Here is a 15,829-nt window from a genome sequence, read left to right as displayed (position 1 = left end):
TAGTCATGGCGATTAGTTCAGCCCGTTGGGCCGATGTCCCTTGCGGTAATGTGGCTGCCCAGATGACCTCTTTCCCGTCTACCACGGCAGCTCCCGCCCGACGCTTACCTTCCTCTAGGAAACTGCTTCCGTCAGTAAACCAGGTAACGTCGGCGTTGGGGAGGGGCTGATCCATCAAGTCTGGTCTGCTACGGTGTGCTGCAGCCAGTACTTCCTGACAATCATGGATGACGGTAGTGCTTTCCAGGTCAGGGTCGGGTAGCAAGGTGGCCGGGTTGAGTCCTGTGGCTGAGGTAAACTTAATACGATCTGAGTTTAACAGCAGGGCTTGGTAATGAGTCATCCTGGCATTTGTTAGCCATCTGTCGGGTGGCTGGCGAATTACACTTTCTAATGCATGGGGGGCTGTTATCGTTAGGTTCTGCCCCAAAGTCAGTTTGTCAGCATCTTTGACCAAAGCGGCCACCGCGGCGATTATTTTTAAACAGGCGGGCCATCCTGCTGCCACAGGATCCAATTTCTTTGATAGGTACGCAACCGGGCGATTCCAGGGGCCCAGTTTCTGAGTTAGTACTCCCTTTGCAATACCTTTATTCTCGGCCACGTACAGATGAAAAGGCTTAGTGATCCTTCCCCCGTTCCTTTTTTTAGGGCATTCTCTTGCCCAATGACCTTTTTCTTTACAGTAGGCACATTGGTCCTTGTCTAATGGCCGCCTTCTATCCGTTGTTCGCCCTTCCTGTCTATTTCTGTCTCTACTGTTTCCTCCTCTGACTACAGTGGCCAGTATCTTACTCAAATGTCTTTCTTGCCTCTTATCTCGTCTTACCTCACGAGCCTCTTGTTCCTTCTGCTTTCTTTCTTCTCTTTCTTCTTCTGTCTCCCTCTTATTATATACCTTATCTGCCTCTTTTACTAAGTCCTGAAGGGAGAAACCTTGTAGGCCATCCAGCCTTTGTAACTTCTTTCTAATATCAGGGGCCGCCTGGTCAATAAAGGCCATTGCTATGGTGGCCTTATGTTCCTCAGAGGTTGGATCATAAGGAGTGAATCGTCTAAAAGCCTCCATTAAGCGTTCTAGGAACATGGTTGGCGATTCCTGGGGCCCCTGAGTTACCTCTCTTACCTTAGCCAAATTCGTGGGGCGCCTGGCCGCTCCATGGAGACCCGCCACCAGAGCCTGGCGATACATTTTCAGGTGCTCCTTACCTTCCGGGGTATTAAAGTCCCAATTCGGCCTGACGAGTGCAAACCCGGCATCAATCTCGTTAGGCAACTGGGTAGGTTGTCCATTGGCGCCTAACACATTCTTTTTAGCCTCCAGGAGAACCCGTTGCCTCTCCTCAGTTGTGAGGAGAGTCTGGAGGAGCTGTTGACAATCATCCCAGGTGGGTTGGTGGGAGAAGACAAGAGACTCTATTAGAGCAGTAAGAGCCTGTGGGTTTTCAGAGAAAGTAGGGTTATGCATCTTCCAATTATAAAGATCTGCAGAGGAAAAGGGCCAGTATTGAAGGGGCCTATTCCCGTGGTTATCGGGGGGGCCATATTCTCTAAGGGGTAAAGCAGTAGAATCCGGGGAAACAGCCCTCCGGATTCTGGTGCCCGCCGAGGGACCCCCCCTTTCCGCCATAACAGGTGGCCCTATTGGTGCGGAGGGTTGTGAAGTTGGGGGTCCTAGGGGCGACATGGGATTTAGGGCCGGAGGATAAGGAGGTGGGGAATCTAGAAGAAGCAAATCAGACTGCAGGTCAGGATATATCGCCTTTGGCGGGTCCGGGGCAGCAGATGACTTTTCCGTGTCTGGGGTTTTCTTCAGGGCCAATATCTCCGATTGTGCTGGAGCGCATGCAGACGTGCCTGTTGAGGAAACAAAGGGCCGGACCCACGGAGGCGGGGAGAGAACTAGATCTTCCCAGACCAGGATATATGGTATCTGGTCTGGGTGTCCGTGGGGTCCTGTGTTAAAGACCCTAGACTTGACTAGCCCAACCTTATCTAACAAAAAAGATCCCTCGGGTGGCCACCCTGTCTGAAATGTAGGCCACTCAGAGGTACACAGCGTTTGCCATTTTCCTTTCCTTACTTCTACCGAAAGGTTGTGGGCCCTAGCCCTAACTTCGGTCCAGTGGCTTAGGGTAAGAGAAAGAGGAGTCGTCATAGTTTGTCCCATTGTCGTCCGTCAAAAGAAAGATAATAGTACAGAAAAACAATAAAATTTCAAAAGACACACATTGATATTGCCGCCGCGAACTTAAACCCGAAACCAACTCAAATTCAGATGGCAGCTTATATAACCTGCCAGAACCAGATGAAGGGGAGACAAAATTTGTTTCTCCTTCCAGATGGACCACCAGGGCGTCCCCCGGGGCCCGTGGACACCAGCTTTCGGCACGTCTGCCTAGCCAGGAGTCCAATACAGATTCCACAGCAAGCCGGTTCGCACGGCTTTTTCCTAATGGCGGCTAGCAACAAACAAACGACAAACAAACAGACAATTGGGCTCGAGCCTACCTGATACCTCCGACTCCCGATGTTCTTGTGACCCGGGGGCGAGTGGGGATCCCGGACGAGACCCCAGATGTTAGACCCAAACGGTCTACGAGGGATTCCAACTCGCCCAAGAACCGCCAAGAGTCGAGAGCCGCTGCAACACGCAAGAGGTTTATTAGGAGCCGATGCACCGGGGTTCCCTGAACCTCACGCAGGAGGCCGATGGGGAACCCCTAAAAGCGGAATCACATACTTTTTATAGGTTTATTTACTCATAGGGCGGGTATATTCTCACAATGATTGGGTAAATGTGGTGACTTTTGAATTCATTGGCTTAGGAACTTTTGTCCCACCTTCTGGCCGTTATAGTTGTTTGTTCATTGTGGCGGTTAGGGCGTATACCTGTTACGGGCAACTGGAAAATTACCCGCTGTCTGGCAAGTCCCCGTCAACTGAAAAACTCCAAGAATTGGTTTCGATAGGGAGAAGGAGTGGCGCACGATAGGGAGAAGAATTGGTTTCGATAGGGAGAAGGAGTGGCGCACGATAGGGAGAAGAATTGGTTTACGGGAACAAGTGAGGGGGTGGAAAGTCCCTAAAGGCCCCACAGGAGTTTGGTATCACAAGGGTTGGTTAGCAGTACTTGATAGAGGGCTTTCCAGCAAAATTGAAGAGGGTTCTTCTGGAGATGTCTTTTCTTGTAGATGAACTCTCCAGGTTGCAAGTCGTGATACTTAAGGTCTTAGTTTCCCAAAGGCATAGAGTGAAAAAAATGTTCTAGTAAATCATGGTTATTTTCAATAGGAGCAATTAGGCCTTTGAAATATTGGATTATATCTCCTTTTATCACTTGTGGGTCAAAAAAAGCAGGAACCAAGTGCATTTGGTGTCCTGTGATTATCTTGAATGGTGAGAGTTTGAGTTCCAAAAGGGGTGGATCTGAGATTTAAAAGGATGAATAGCATTGCTTTTGGTCAAGGTATTTGGACGGTCTCTACAAATTTTGCCAGTGGAGCCTTAATAATGCCATTAGTGTGTTCAACTGAATCAGAGGATTGAGGGTGGTAAGCACAGTGAAAGTTTTGTAAATCCAGACACATGACACAGACTTGTCAAAGCACCTGGCCAGTAAAATGGGTTCCTTGATCGCTACGAAGTTTGGAGAAATTCTCCCGGTAGGGATAAACTTTTCTAAAAGGACTTTAGCCACAGAACAGGTAGAGTAGCCTGTCTTCAAGGGAAGGCTTCAGTCCAGTGTGAAGACGTAGACCTGCCTAAAACATACAACCATTAGACGAGGGGACGTATGAAATCCATTTGTCAGACCATGAATAGTCCATTGGGCAGTTTAAAATTTCTGGGGGGCAGTATGAACAGACTTCCCTGGATTGTACTTTGGACAAACAGAGCAAGGCATCTGTGAGGTAGGCAATTCCTGTGGTCTTGTTAGTGTTTCCCCACCAATATCGATTCATGAAGGCTATTATTTTGTCAGTATACCAATGGTTTAATGCACGTACTGTGGCGAGGAGAAAGAATTTTAGAGTCTCTTGTAGAACTGGGTTGTTATTTGGTCTGAACCAGAGCTTTCTCTTCTTATCAAACAATTGTTGAATTTCCAAGCTTGTTTTACCTTTTCTAAGGCCAATTGTTGGGCCTTTCTAGCCAGTTTTTTCTAAATTATCATTTGAGAAACGTTATGTCCATTTAAGGTTGAAGTAGCCATTGGTAAATATGCTGCCTCAACAACATCAAAAGGAGTTGTAATAGCATACCCAGCACAGTGTTTGCCATTGTCATCTTTTAAATAAGAGCCATCAGTGAGCCATGAGAAGTCAGCAATACCAAACAGAATTTCCTGTAGATCATTGCCGGGAGTCAGGAAGTGGTCTGCCACTTTTAAGCAGTTGTGAGGGACTTTGTTGGTGATAGAGGGGAGAAGAGTAGCTGGGATGAGGTTATTACAACTTAAAAGAGTTATATAAGGAGCAGTTGACAAAAGGAGTTCATAGGTGGTGATGCAGCTGGCTGAGAAATGTTGAGTATGACAAGAATTTAGGAAAGACTCTATTGCATGAGGTATAAAAATGGTTAAAGGAGATCCCATGATTTTCTCAGTGGCATTAAGCAAAAAGGCAGTGACTGTAATTTCTCTAAGGCAACGGATGTGTCCTTGGGCCACAGGGTCAGGTTGCTGAATATAGTACCCTATGGGTTGATGTAGGTCCCTGTGACTCCGGGTGAGTACTAAAGGGCATTCCTTTCCTTTTCATGTACAATAAGTAAAAAAGAAATCTGATAATTGGGATCCCCAAGGGCAGGTGGGGTCATCAAACGTTCCTTTAAGGCCTGGAAGGCTGTGTTGTCCGGTTCTTCCCATAAAATTGGTCGGGGTTGTTACTGCTTAGTAAAACATATAGAGGTTTGGGCATAAGAGAAATGTGGGATCCAATTTCAGAAATAAACAACTAGCCTGAGAAAAACTTCACAGTTGGTACTTAGCTTTGGGTTTTGGGAAACTTAGAACACCATGAAGCCTAACTGCATCTAGGTATAGCCCTTGTTCTAATATCAGATGCCCTAAATATCAAACCTGGGTTTAGGCAAACTACACTTCTTCTTTGGCAACCTTATGTCCATTTAAGTCTAAAAGCTTTAGTGAGTGGATGCTGTCTTTCTGTGAGAAGGCTTGAGAAGGAGAGCAAAGAAGTGAATCATCCATATATTGCAACAATATCAATAGAAGCTCAGGGGAACTTTACATCATCCACCTTATCCTTCAGGATTTTTGAGAAATAAGAAGGAATCTCAGTGAAACCCTCAGGAATTACTGTTCCGAAGAATTGTTTTTCTTCCCAAGTAAAGGCAAAAAGATACTGGCTACCTTCATCAACTGGAATACTAAAGAAAGCACTGCATGAATCAGTTACAGTAAGGAATTTGTTTCCTGTGGGAATGGATGTTAATAACCTAACATCCATTAGAATGTTAGGAACAACAGAGTGTTTAGGGATAATAATGTTGTTTATTGCTCAGAGGTCCTGGACAGACCTCCACCCTCAGTTTTCTCACCAATAAAATGGGAGTGTTACAGAGACTCTTGAAGCCCTTGAAGGGCTTCTTTACTCCTAAGGTGTTGATTAATTCCAGGAAGAGATTTTAAGAGATCTATTTGAACTTTAATGGGGGATGGGCTGTGAATTTTGCCATCATCAGTTGGAGGTTTTGCCAGTAAGGAAACTGGTGACCAATAGGGACAAACAATCAGTGTTCTCAGAATCTATTCTAGTACCACCAGAGACCAAACAAATAAAATATTTCAGACGGTAATTTAATTCACCTGGTGAGCTACTTTGATGACTACTGTCAATTTCTAGAATTACTTCCCCGTTTTGGGAGAAAGAAATTCTGGCATGATACTTCTCTGAGAAGTCTTAGCCTAATAAATGGATAAGGAGAAAAGGGTGGGTAGCTCTCAAAGGGCCTAAACAAAAGGGAATATGTTCAGAGACAGGAGTCTCTTGATGTTCATTAGAGAACCCCACTATCTGAACTGTTTTAAAACTCGAAGGCAGGTTGAGCACCCAGAATGCAGTGCCAATGTCAGTTTGGACTGGAAGAGATTTGCCCCCAATCTGAAAAAAAAAAAAAAAATGTTTCCCCAAGCTGATTAATAGGGAGGAAATGGAAGAGCCCTTGTAGTCCCTCAGAGCCCATCATTAAGAATTGGGAGGATGTTGGAAAGGCTACTTAGATGGCAGAAGGTGTCGAAAGCACTTAAATTTCTAACAATCTCTTTTCCAATGTCCTGGATCTTTGCAGTAATCGCAGGAAGTAGGTTTTTGGTTTTGTTTAGGGGTCTTCATTTACTGGAGCTGAAGACTAAGAATTTTGGCTGTCTGCCTTGGAGGTGACATCTAGAGTATTAGAGAACTGGTTTGCCAGGTTAAGTAAACCTGGAGTGAATAGTTTCCCATTCCATACTGGCTTTTTTTTTTTTTTTAACATCTTTATTGGAGTATAATTGCTTTACAATGGGGTGTTAGTTTCTGCTTTATAACAAAGTGAATCAGTTATACATATACATATGTCCCCATATCTCTTCCCTCTTGCGTCTCCCTCCCTCCCACCCTCCCCATCTCACCCATCTAGGTGGTAACAAAGCACCGAACTGATCTCCCTGTGCTATGCGGCTGCTTCCCACTAGCTATCTATTTTACCTTTGGTAGTGTATAGATGTCCATGCCACTCTCTCACTTTGTCACAGCTTACCCTTCCCCCTCCCCACATCCTCAAGTCCATTCTCTAGTAGGTCTGCGTCTCCATTCCCGTCTTACACCTAGGTTCTTCATGACCTTTTGTTCCCCCTTAGATTCCATATATATGTGTTAGCATACGGTATTTGTTTTTCTCTTTCTGACTTACTTCACTCGGTATGACAGATTCTAGGTCCATCCACCTCACTACAAATAACTCAATTTCGTTTCTTTTTATGGCTGAGTAATATTCCATTGTATATATGTGCCACATCTTCTTTATCCATTCATCCGATGATAGACACTTAGGTTGCTTCCATCTCCTGGCTATTATAAATAGAGCTGCAATGAACATTTTGGTACATGACTCTTCTTGAATTATGGTTTTCTCAGGGTATATGCCCAGTAGTGGGATTGCTGGGTTGTATGGTAGTTCTATTTGTAGATTTTTAAGGAACCTCCATACTCTTCTCCATAGTGGTTGTATCAATTTACATTCCCACCAGCAGTGCAAGAGTATTCCCTTTTCTCCACACCCACTCCAGCATTTACTGTTTCTAGATTTTTTGATGATGGCCATTCTGACCGGTGTGAGAAGATATCTCATTGTAGTTTTGATTTGCATTTCTCTAATGATTAATGATGTTGAGCATTCTTTCATGTGTTTGTTGTCAATCTGTATATCTTCTTTGGAGAAATGTCTATTTAGGTCTTCTGCCCATTTTTGGATTGTGTTGTTTGTTTTTTTGTTTTTGAGCTGCATGAGCTGCTTGTAAATTTTGGAGATTAATCCTTTGTCAGTTGCTTCATTTGCAAATATTTTCTCCCATTCTGAGGGTTGTCTTTTCATCTTGTTTATGGTTTCCGTTACTGTGCAAAAGCTTTGAAGTTTCATTAGGTCCCATTTGTTTATTTTTGTTTTTATTTCCATTTCTCTGGGAGGTGGGTCAAAAAGGATCTTGCTGTGATTTATGTCATAGAGTGTTCTGCCTATGTTTTCCTCTAAGAGTTTGATAGTTTCTGGCTTTAAATTTAGTTCTTTAATCCATTTTGAGCTTATTTTTGTGTATGGTGTTAGGGAGTGGTCTAATCTCATACTTTTAAATGTACCTGTCCAGTTTTCCCAGCACCACTTATTGAAGAGGCTGTCTTTTTTCCACTGTATATTCTTGCCTCCTTTATCAAAGCTAAGGTGACCATATGTGCATGGGTTTATCTCTGGGCTTTCTATCCTGTTCCATTGATCTGTATTTCTGTTTTTGTGCCAGTACCATACGGTCTTGATTACTGTAGCTTTGTAGTATAGTCTGAAGTCAGGGAGCCTGATTCCTCCAGCTCCATTTTTCGTTCTCAAGATTGCTTTAGCTATTCGGGGTCTTTTGTGTTTCCATACAAATTGTGAAATTTTTTGTTCTAGTTCTGTGAAAAATGCCAATGGTATTTTGATAGGGATTGCATTGAATCCATAGATTGCTTTGGGTAGTAGAGTCATTTTCACAATGTTGATTCTTCCAATCCAAAAACATGGTATATCTCTCCATCTATTTGTATCATCTTTAATTTCTTTCATCAGTGTCTTATAATTTTCTGCATACAGGTCTTTTGTCTCCTTAGGTAGGTTTATTCCTAGATATTTTATTCTTTTTGTTGCAATGGTAAATGGGAGTGTTTTCTTAATTTCACTTTCAGATTTTTCATCACTGGTTTATAGGAATGCAAGAGATTTCTGTGCATTAATTTTGTATCCTGCTACTTTACCAAATTCATTGATTAGCTCTAGTAGTTTTCTGGTAGCATCTTTAGGATTCTCTATGTATAGCATCATGTCATCTGCAAACAGTGACAGCTTTACTTCTTCTTTCCCGATTTGGATTCCTTTTATTTCTTTTCCTTCTCTGATTGCTGTGGCTAAAACTTCCAAAACTATGTTGAATAACAGTGGTGAGAGTGGGCAATCTTGTCTTGTTCTTGATATTAGTGGAAATGGTTTCAGTTTTTCACCATTGAGTACGATGTTGGCTGTGGGTTTGTCATATATGGCCTATATTATCTTGAGGAAAGTTCCCTCTATGCCTACCTTCTGCAGGGTTTTTATCATAAATGGGTGTTGAATTTTGTCAAAAGATTTCTCTGCATCTATGTAGATGGTCATATGGTTTTTCTCCTTCAGTTTGTTAATGTGTATCACGTTGATTGATTTGCGTATATTGAAGAATCCTTGCATTCCTGGAATAAACCCCACTTGCTCATGGTGTATGACCCTTTTAATGTGCTGTTGGATTCTGTTTGCTAGTATTTTGTTGAGGACTTTTTCGTCTATGTTCATCAATGATATTAGCCTATAGTTTTCTTTTTTTGTGACATTTTTGTCTGGCTTTGGTATTAGGGTGATGGTGGCCTCGTAGAATGAGTTTCGGAGTATTCCGCCCTCTGCTATATTTTGGAAGAGTTTGAGAAGGATAGGTGTTAGCTCTTCTCTAAATGTTTGATAGAATTCGCCTGTGAAGCCATCTGGTCCTGGGCTTTTGTTTGTTGGAAGATTTTTAATCACAGTTTCAATTTCAGTGCTTGTGATTGGTCTGTTCTTATTTTCTCTTTCTTGCTGATTCAGTCTTGGCAGGTTGTGCATTTCTCAGAATTCATCCATTTCTTCCAGCTTGTCCATTTTATTGGCATAGAGTTGCTTGTAGTAATCTTTCATGATCCTTTGTATTTCTGCAGTGTCAGTTACTTCTCCTTTTTCATTTCTAATTCTATTGATTTGAGTCTTCTCCCTTTTTTTCTTGATGAGTCTGGCTGATGGTTTATCAATTTTGTTTATCTTCTCAAAGAAGCAGCTTTTAGTTTTATTGATCTTTGCTATCATTTCCTTCATTTCTTTTTCATTTATTTCTGCTCTGATTTTTATGATTTCTTTCCTTCTGCTAACTTTGGGGTTTTTTTGTTCTTCATTCTCTATTTAGGTGCAACGTTATGTTGTTTATTCGAGATGTTTCTTGTTTCTTAAGGTAGGATTGTATTGCTCTAAACTTCCCTCTTAGAACTGCTTTTGCTGCATCCCATAGATATTGGGTCGTCATGTCTCCATTGTCATTTGTTTCTAGGTAGTTTTTTATTTCCTCTTTGATTTCTTAGTGTTCACTTCATTATTAAGTATTGTTTAGCCTCCATGTGTTTGTATCTTTTACAGATCTTTTCCTGTAATTAATATCTGGTCTTATAGCGTTGTGATTGGAAAAGATACTTGAAACAATTTCGATTTTCTTAAATTTACCAAGGCTTGCTTTGTGACCCAAGATATGATCTATCCTGGAGAATGTTCCATGAGCACTTGAGGAAAATGTGTATTCTGTTGTTTTCAGATGGAATGTCCTATAAATATCAATTAAGTCCATCTTGTTTAATGTATCATTTAAAGCTTGTGTTTCCTTATTTATTTTCATTTTGGGTGATCTGTCCATTGGTGAAAGTGGGGTGTTAAAGTCCCCTACTATGAATGTGTTACTGTCGATTTCCCCTTTTATGGCTGTTAGTAGTTGCCTTATGTATTGAGATGCTCCTATGTTGGGTGCATAAATATTTACAATTGTTATATCTTCTTCTTGGATCGATCCCTTGATCATTATGGAATGTCCTTCTTTGTCTCCTGTAATAGCCTTTATTTTTAAGTCTATTTTGTCTGATATGAGAATTGGTACTCCAGCTTTCTTTTGATTTCCAATTGCATGGAATATCTTTTTCTAACCCCTCACTTTCAGTCTGTATGTTTCCCTAGGTCTGAAATGGGTCTCCTGTAGACAGCATATATACGGGTCTTGTTTTTGTATCCATTCAGCCAGTCTGTGTCTTTTCTTGGGAGCATTTAATCCATTTACATTTAAGGTAATTATCGATATGTATGTTCCTATTCCCATTTTCTTAATTGTTTTAGGTTTGTTATTGTAGGTCTTTACCATCTCTTGTGTTTCTTGCCTAGAGAAGTTCCTTTAGCATTTTTTTGTAAAGCTGGTTTGGTGGTGCTGAACTCTCTGAGCTTTTGCTTGTCTGTAAATGTTTTAATTTCTCCATCAAATCTGAATGAGATCCTTGCTGGGTAGAGTAATCTTGGTTGTAGGTTTTTCTCCTTCATCAGTTTTAATATGTTCTGCCAGTCCCTTCTGGCTGGCAGAGTTTCTGCTGAAAGATCAGCTGTTAACCTTATGGGGATTCCCTTGTGTGTTATTTGTTGTTTTTCCCTTGCTCCTTATAAAATGTTTTCTTTGTATTTAATTTTTGACAGTTTGATTAATATGTGTCTTGGCATGTTTCTCCTTGGACTTATCCTGTATGGGACTCTCTGTGCTTCCTGGACTTGATTAACTATTTCCTTCCCCATATTAGGGAAATTTTCAACTATAATCTCTTCAAATATTTTCTCAGTCCCTTTCTTTTTCTCTTCTTCTTCTGGGACCCCTATAATTCAAATGTTGGTGCGTTCAATGTTGTCCCAGAGGTCTCTGAGACTGTCCTCAGTTCTTTTCATTCTTTTTTCTTTATTCTGCTCTGCAGTAGTTATTTCCACTGTTTTATCTTCCAGGTCACTTATCCGTTCTTCTGCCTCAGTTATTCTGCTATTGATCCCTTCTGGAGTATTTTTAATTTCATTTATTGTGTTCATTGTTGCTTGTTTCCTCTTTAGTTCTTCTAGGTCCTTGTTAACTGTTTCTTGCATTTTCTCTATTTCCAAGATTTTGGATCATCTTTACTATCATTATTCTGAATTCTTTTTCAGGTAGACTGCCTATTTCCTCTTCATTTGTTAGGTCTGGTGGGTTTTTGCCTTGCTCCTTCATCTGCTGTGTGTTTTTGTGTCTTCTCATTTTGCTTATCTTACTGTGTTTGGGGTCTCCTTTTTGCAGGCTGCAGGTTCGTAGTTCCCGTTGTTTCTGGTGTCTGTCCCCAGTGGCTAAGGTTGGTTAAGTGGGTTGTGTAGGCTTCCTGGTGGAGGGGAGTAGTGTCTGTTCTGGTGGATGAGGCTGGATCTTGTCATTCTCGTGGGCAGGTCCACGTCTGGTGGTGTGTTTTGGGGTGTCTGTGGACTTATTACGATTTTAGGCAGCCTCTGTGCTAATGGATGGGGCTCTGTTACTGTCTTGCTAGTTGTTTAGCAGAGGGTGTCCAGCACTGTAGCTTGCTGGTCGTTGAGTTAAGCTGGGTGTTGGTGTTGAGATGGTGATCTCTGGGAGATTTTCACCATTTGATATTACATGGAGCTGAGAGGTCTCTTGTGGACCACTGTCCTGAAGTTGGCTCTCCCACCTCCGAGGCACAGCACTGACTTCTGGCTGGAGCACCAAGAGCCTTTCATCCACATGGCTCAGAATAAAAGGGAGGAAAAATAGAAAGAAAGAAAGAGGATAAAATAAAATTATTAAAATAAAAAAAGTATTAAGAAAAAAATTTTAAAAAGTAAAAGTAAAAAAAACCACGGATGGACAGAATCCTAGGACAAATGGTGAAAACAAAGCTATATAGAGAAAATCTCACACAGAAGCGTACACATACACACTCACAAAAAGAGGAAAAGGGGAAAAAATAAACTATCTTGCTTCCAAAGTCCACCTCCTCAATTTGGGATGATTCGTTGTCTATTCAGGTATTCCACAGATGCAGGTACATCAAGTTGATTGTGGAGCTTTAATCTGCTGCTTCTGAGGCTGCTGGGAGAGATTTCCCTTTCTCTTCTTCTTTCTCAGAGCTCCCGGGGCTCAGCTTTGGATTTGGCCCCGCCTCTGCGTGTAGGTCGCCAGAGGGCGTAGGTCGCCAGAGGGCGCCTGTTCTTCGCTCAGACAGGACAGGGTTAAAGGAGCCGCTGATTCGGAGGCTCTGGCTCACTCAGGCCGGGAGGAGGGAGGGGTACGGATGCGGGTCGAGCCTGCGGCGGCAGAGACCGGCGTGACGTTGCACCAGCCTGAGGCGCGCTGTGAGTTTTCCCTGGGAAGTTGTTCCTGGATCACGGGACCCTGGCCACGGCGGGCTGCACAGGCTCCCGGGAGAGGAGGTGTGGAGAGTGACCTGTGCTGGAACACAGGCTTCTTGGTGGCGGCAGCAGCAGCCTTAGTGTCTCATGCCCGTCTCTGGGGTCCACGTTTTCAGTCGTGGCTCGCGCCCGTCTCTGGAGCTCCTTTAAGCGGCGCTCTTAATCCCCTCTCCTCGCGCAGCAGGAAACAAAGAGGCAAGAAAAAGTCTCTTGTTTCTTCGGCAGCTCCAGACTTTTCCCGGACTCCCTCCCGGCCAGCCATGGCGCACTCACCCCCTTCAGGCTATGTTCACGCCGCCAACCCCAGTCCGCTCCCTGCGCTCCGACCGAAGCCCAAGCCTCAGCTCCCAGCCCCGCTCGCCCCGGCGGGTGAGCAAGACAAGCCTCTCGGGCTGGTGAGTGCCGGTCGGCACCGATCTTCTGTTCGGGAATCTCTCCGCTTTGCCCTCCACACCCTGTTGCTGCGCTCTCCTCCGTGGCCCCAAAGCTTCCCCCCTCCGCCACCTGCAGTCTCCGCCCGCGAAGGGGCTTCCTAGTGTGTAGAAACCTTTCTTCCTTCAAGGCTCCCTCCCACTGGTGCAGGTCCCGTCCCTATCCTTTTGTCTCTGTTTATTTTTTCTTTTGCCCTACCCAGGTCGTGGGGAGTTTCTTGCCTGTTGGGAGTTCTGAGGTCTTCTGCCAGCGTTCAGTGGGTGTTCTGTAAGAGTTATTCCACATGTAGATGTATTTCTGATGTATTTATGTATTTATGGGGAGGAAGGTGATCTCCGCGTCTTACTCTTCCGCCATCTTCTCAAATGCCCCCTAAACCTTTGTTTTTAAGTGTCAAAATTTTTATGCAGTTTCTCATTTACCTTTTTACTTTGCTTAAAGTGTCTTTTCCATGTTTTTGAAATTTTTATGCTGCTAGATTTAGCCTCATAGTAGGGCAAGTTTTGCCAATTGCAAGATTACATAAAAGTCTCACATATTTTTCTTATGTTTATTGCTTAATTATTTACATATAATTATCTGATTTGTTTTTCCTGGCGTGTCATATGAGTTATGGATCCAAATCTCTTCTCCCATAAGGGTGTCCTATTATTACAATACAAATACTAAAGAGAAAGTGTCCCATTCTCCAGAAGCAGCAATAAATGTGATGTGTTTGTGAAACAGAGAATACTAACTACAGTATATGGTCATGTTGGGGAACAACAAAGATTTTGAAAGCCCAGCAGCCAAAAAAAAAAGCAAGAAAAAATCCCCCAAGTATTTTGTGCAGAGAAATAATTGGCTAAATTATTGTTTAAGCAATATCCGTTTTGTAATATTGTTCAAGATGTTAAGTTTGTTTCTTGGTTTAGTTAATTAGTCAGTCCTAAAAGGAAACATGAGACCTGTCGATCAGGAAGCAGAACCTTTACTCACAGAGCATCTTTGCAGTGCCACACCCCAATTCCCCACACGCAGAGCAAGCGGCCTCTGATGTCATCTGTGCATCAGTGTGGTTTGCATCAGCCCCAAATTCTGAGACTTGGCCCTTCTGTAAGAAGGCTGAGAGAGAGACCGAGTGAAGGAGGAAGGGAGAAAATAGGAGAGAGAAGAGGAGCGGAGGAGGGAGAGTAGAGAAGGTGGGACAGACTTTCACTCTCTGCAGCTATAATGTAACAAATCCTCTCCAAGGAATGGGAGGACACTGCTGCCCTGGAGGTGAGCAAAAGCCTTTGAGGGAGGGGAAGAAGCATCTGAGTGTTACCCTTACCATGTAAGCAGATGGCTTTGGGAGACATGCCTTTAGATCTTCCCAGAGCAATTCATTAGCTTTAACTTCCAAGCCTTGTTTACTGTTTAGTCATCCTCTCACCCAGGCTGTCAGTCCTCGACTCAGAAAGCCCAGACTCTGCAGAAATGTGGGAATACTCATGGAAAACTGTTTTCCTAACAAACACTGGTTGCAAGGGAGGCTAACACAAGGAATGTAGCTAGGAAAGTGCTTACCATGTAGGTCTAGAAAATTATCCAGATTCAGATCAGTCCAGTGGGAATGAAGAGGATGGAGTAGACATGAGAGGCATATTTTATATAAACTTGCAGGACTTTGTGGTTGAATAAATATTAACGAGAATGATGAGTAAAAGTACAATATGTACTTTCGAGCACGGATGACAGAAATGGTAGGAAAATTAAAACTTTTTTTTTCCAATAGAGAGAAATAGGAATGGATTTGAATATACTGTTGGAAATGTTGGGAATAGAACTGGAGCAGCAGATCAGAATTCACTCTTTTAAGCACTGTTATACTTAAGGAACTTCTGAGGCAGAAGTATATGGTGTATGTAGTTGGAGAAAAGGATCTAGAAAGGGGCGAAGACTTGTCAATGAAATGGAAGGAATAATAAAATAGAATTTGTCAAGACAGTATAGGGTCATGTGTTCTAAAGAAGACGCCACCCTGAGAATAGCACAGACAATGCTGAGACAGATTATAAACAAAAGCTGTTTGATTTAGCAATAGGGAGGCCATCAGTGACTATGTGACACAAGTTTAATTACAGTGACTGAAGCAGAAGCCAAATTACATGGTTAGAAGAAGAGGTGAATAGAAAAGAAGTGAAAATAAATCCATATTACTCCGTTACACAGACGGACCTCTATCCATTTAGTATAAATGAAACAATTCCTCTTTATGCTGACATCTTTGGCTTTGCTTCTTTAACCATAGCTTTCTGTCAATGGCTTTACCCTGTTTCCCTCTGAGACCCCAAAATACAAATGCATTTAGCAAGCAAGCATCTGTATTGAACCCGAACACTAGCACTTTCTTTAAACAGACTTACTATGTTTTAGGATGAGTACTTCTGGGATGGTGTATAGTCTTCAGGATTTTTTGTTAATTGAATTTATGAAATCAAAACAGTTACAGTGGGTCACACTCCAGGTCATAGCAGTAGCTCCAGCAAACAAAAATTTACATTGAAAATGAATTAGTTTCAAATATAATTTTACCTGCAAAAACATAAATATGCAGATATACACTTTTTAAACTTTTCCTGAGATTGTCACATTATTCTCTTTAAAATTT

The sequence above is a fragment of the Phocoena phocoena genome, chromosome 9 (assembly GCF_963924675.1).
Source record: "Phocoena phocoena chromosome 9, mPhoPho1.1, whole genome shotgun sequence".
NCBI classification, from domain to species: Eukaryota; Metazoa; Chordata; class Mammalia; order Artiodactyla; family Phocoenidae; genus Phocoena; species Phocoena phocoena.
Note: the sequence above shows the minus strand (reverse complement) of the source record.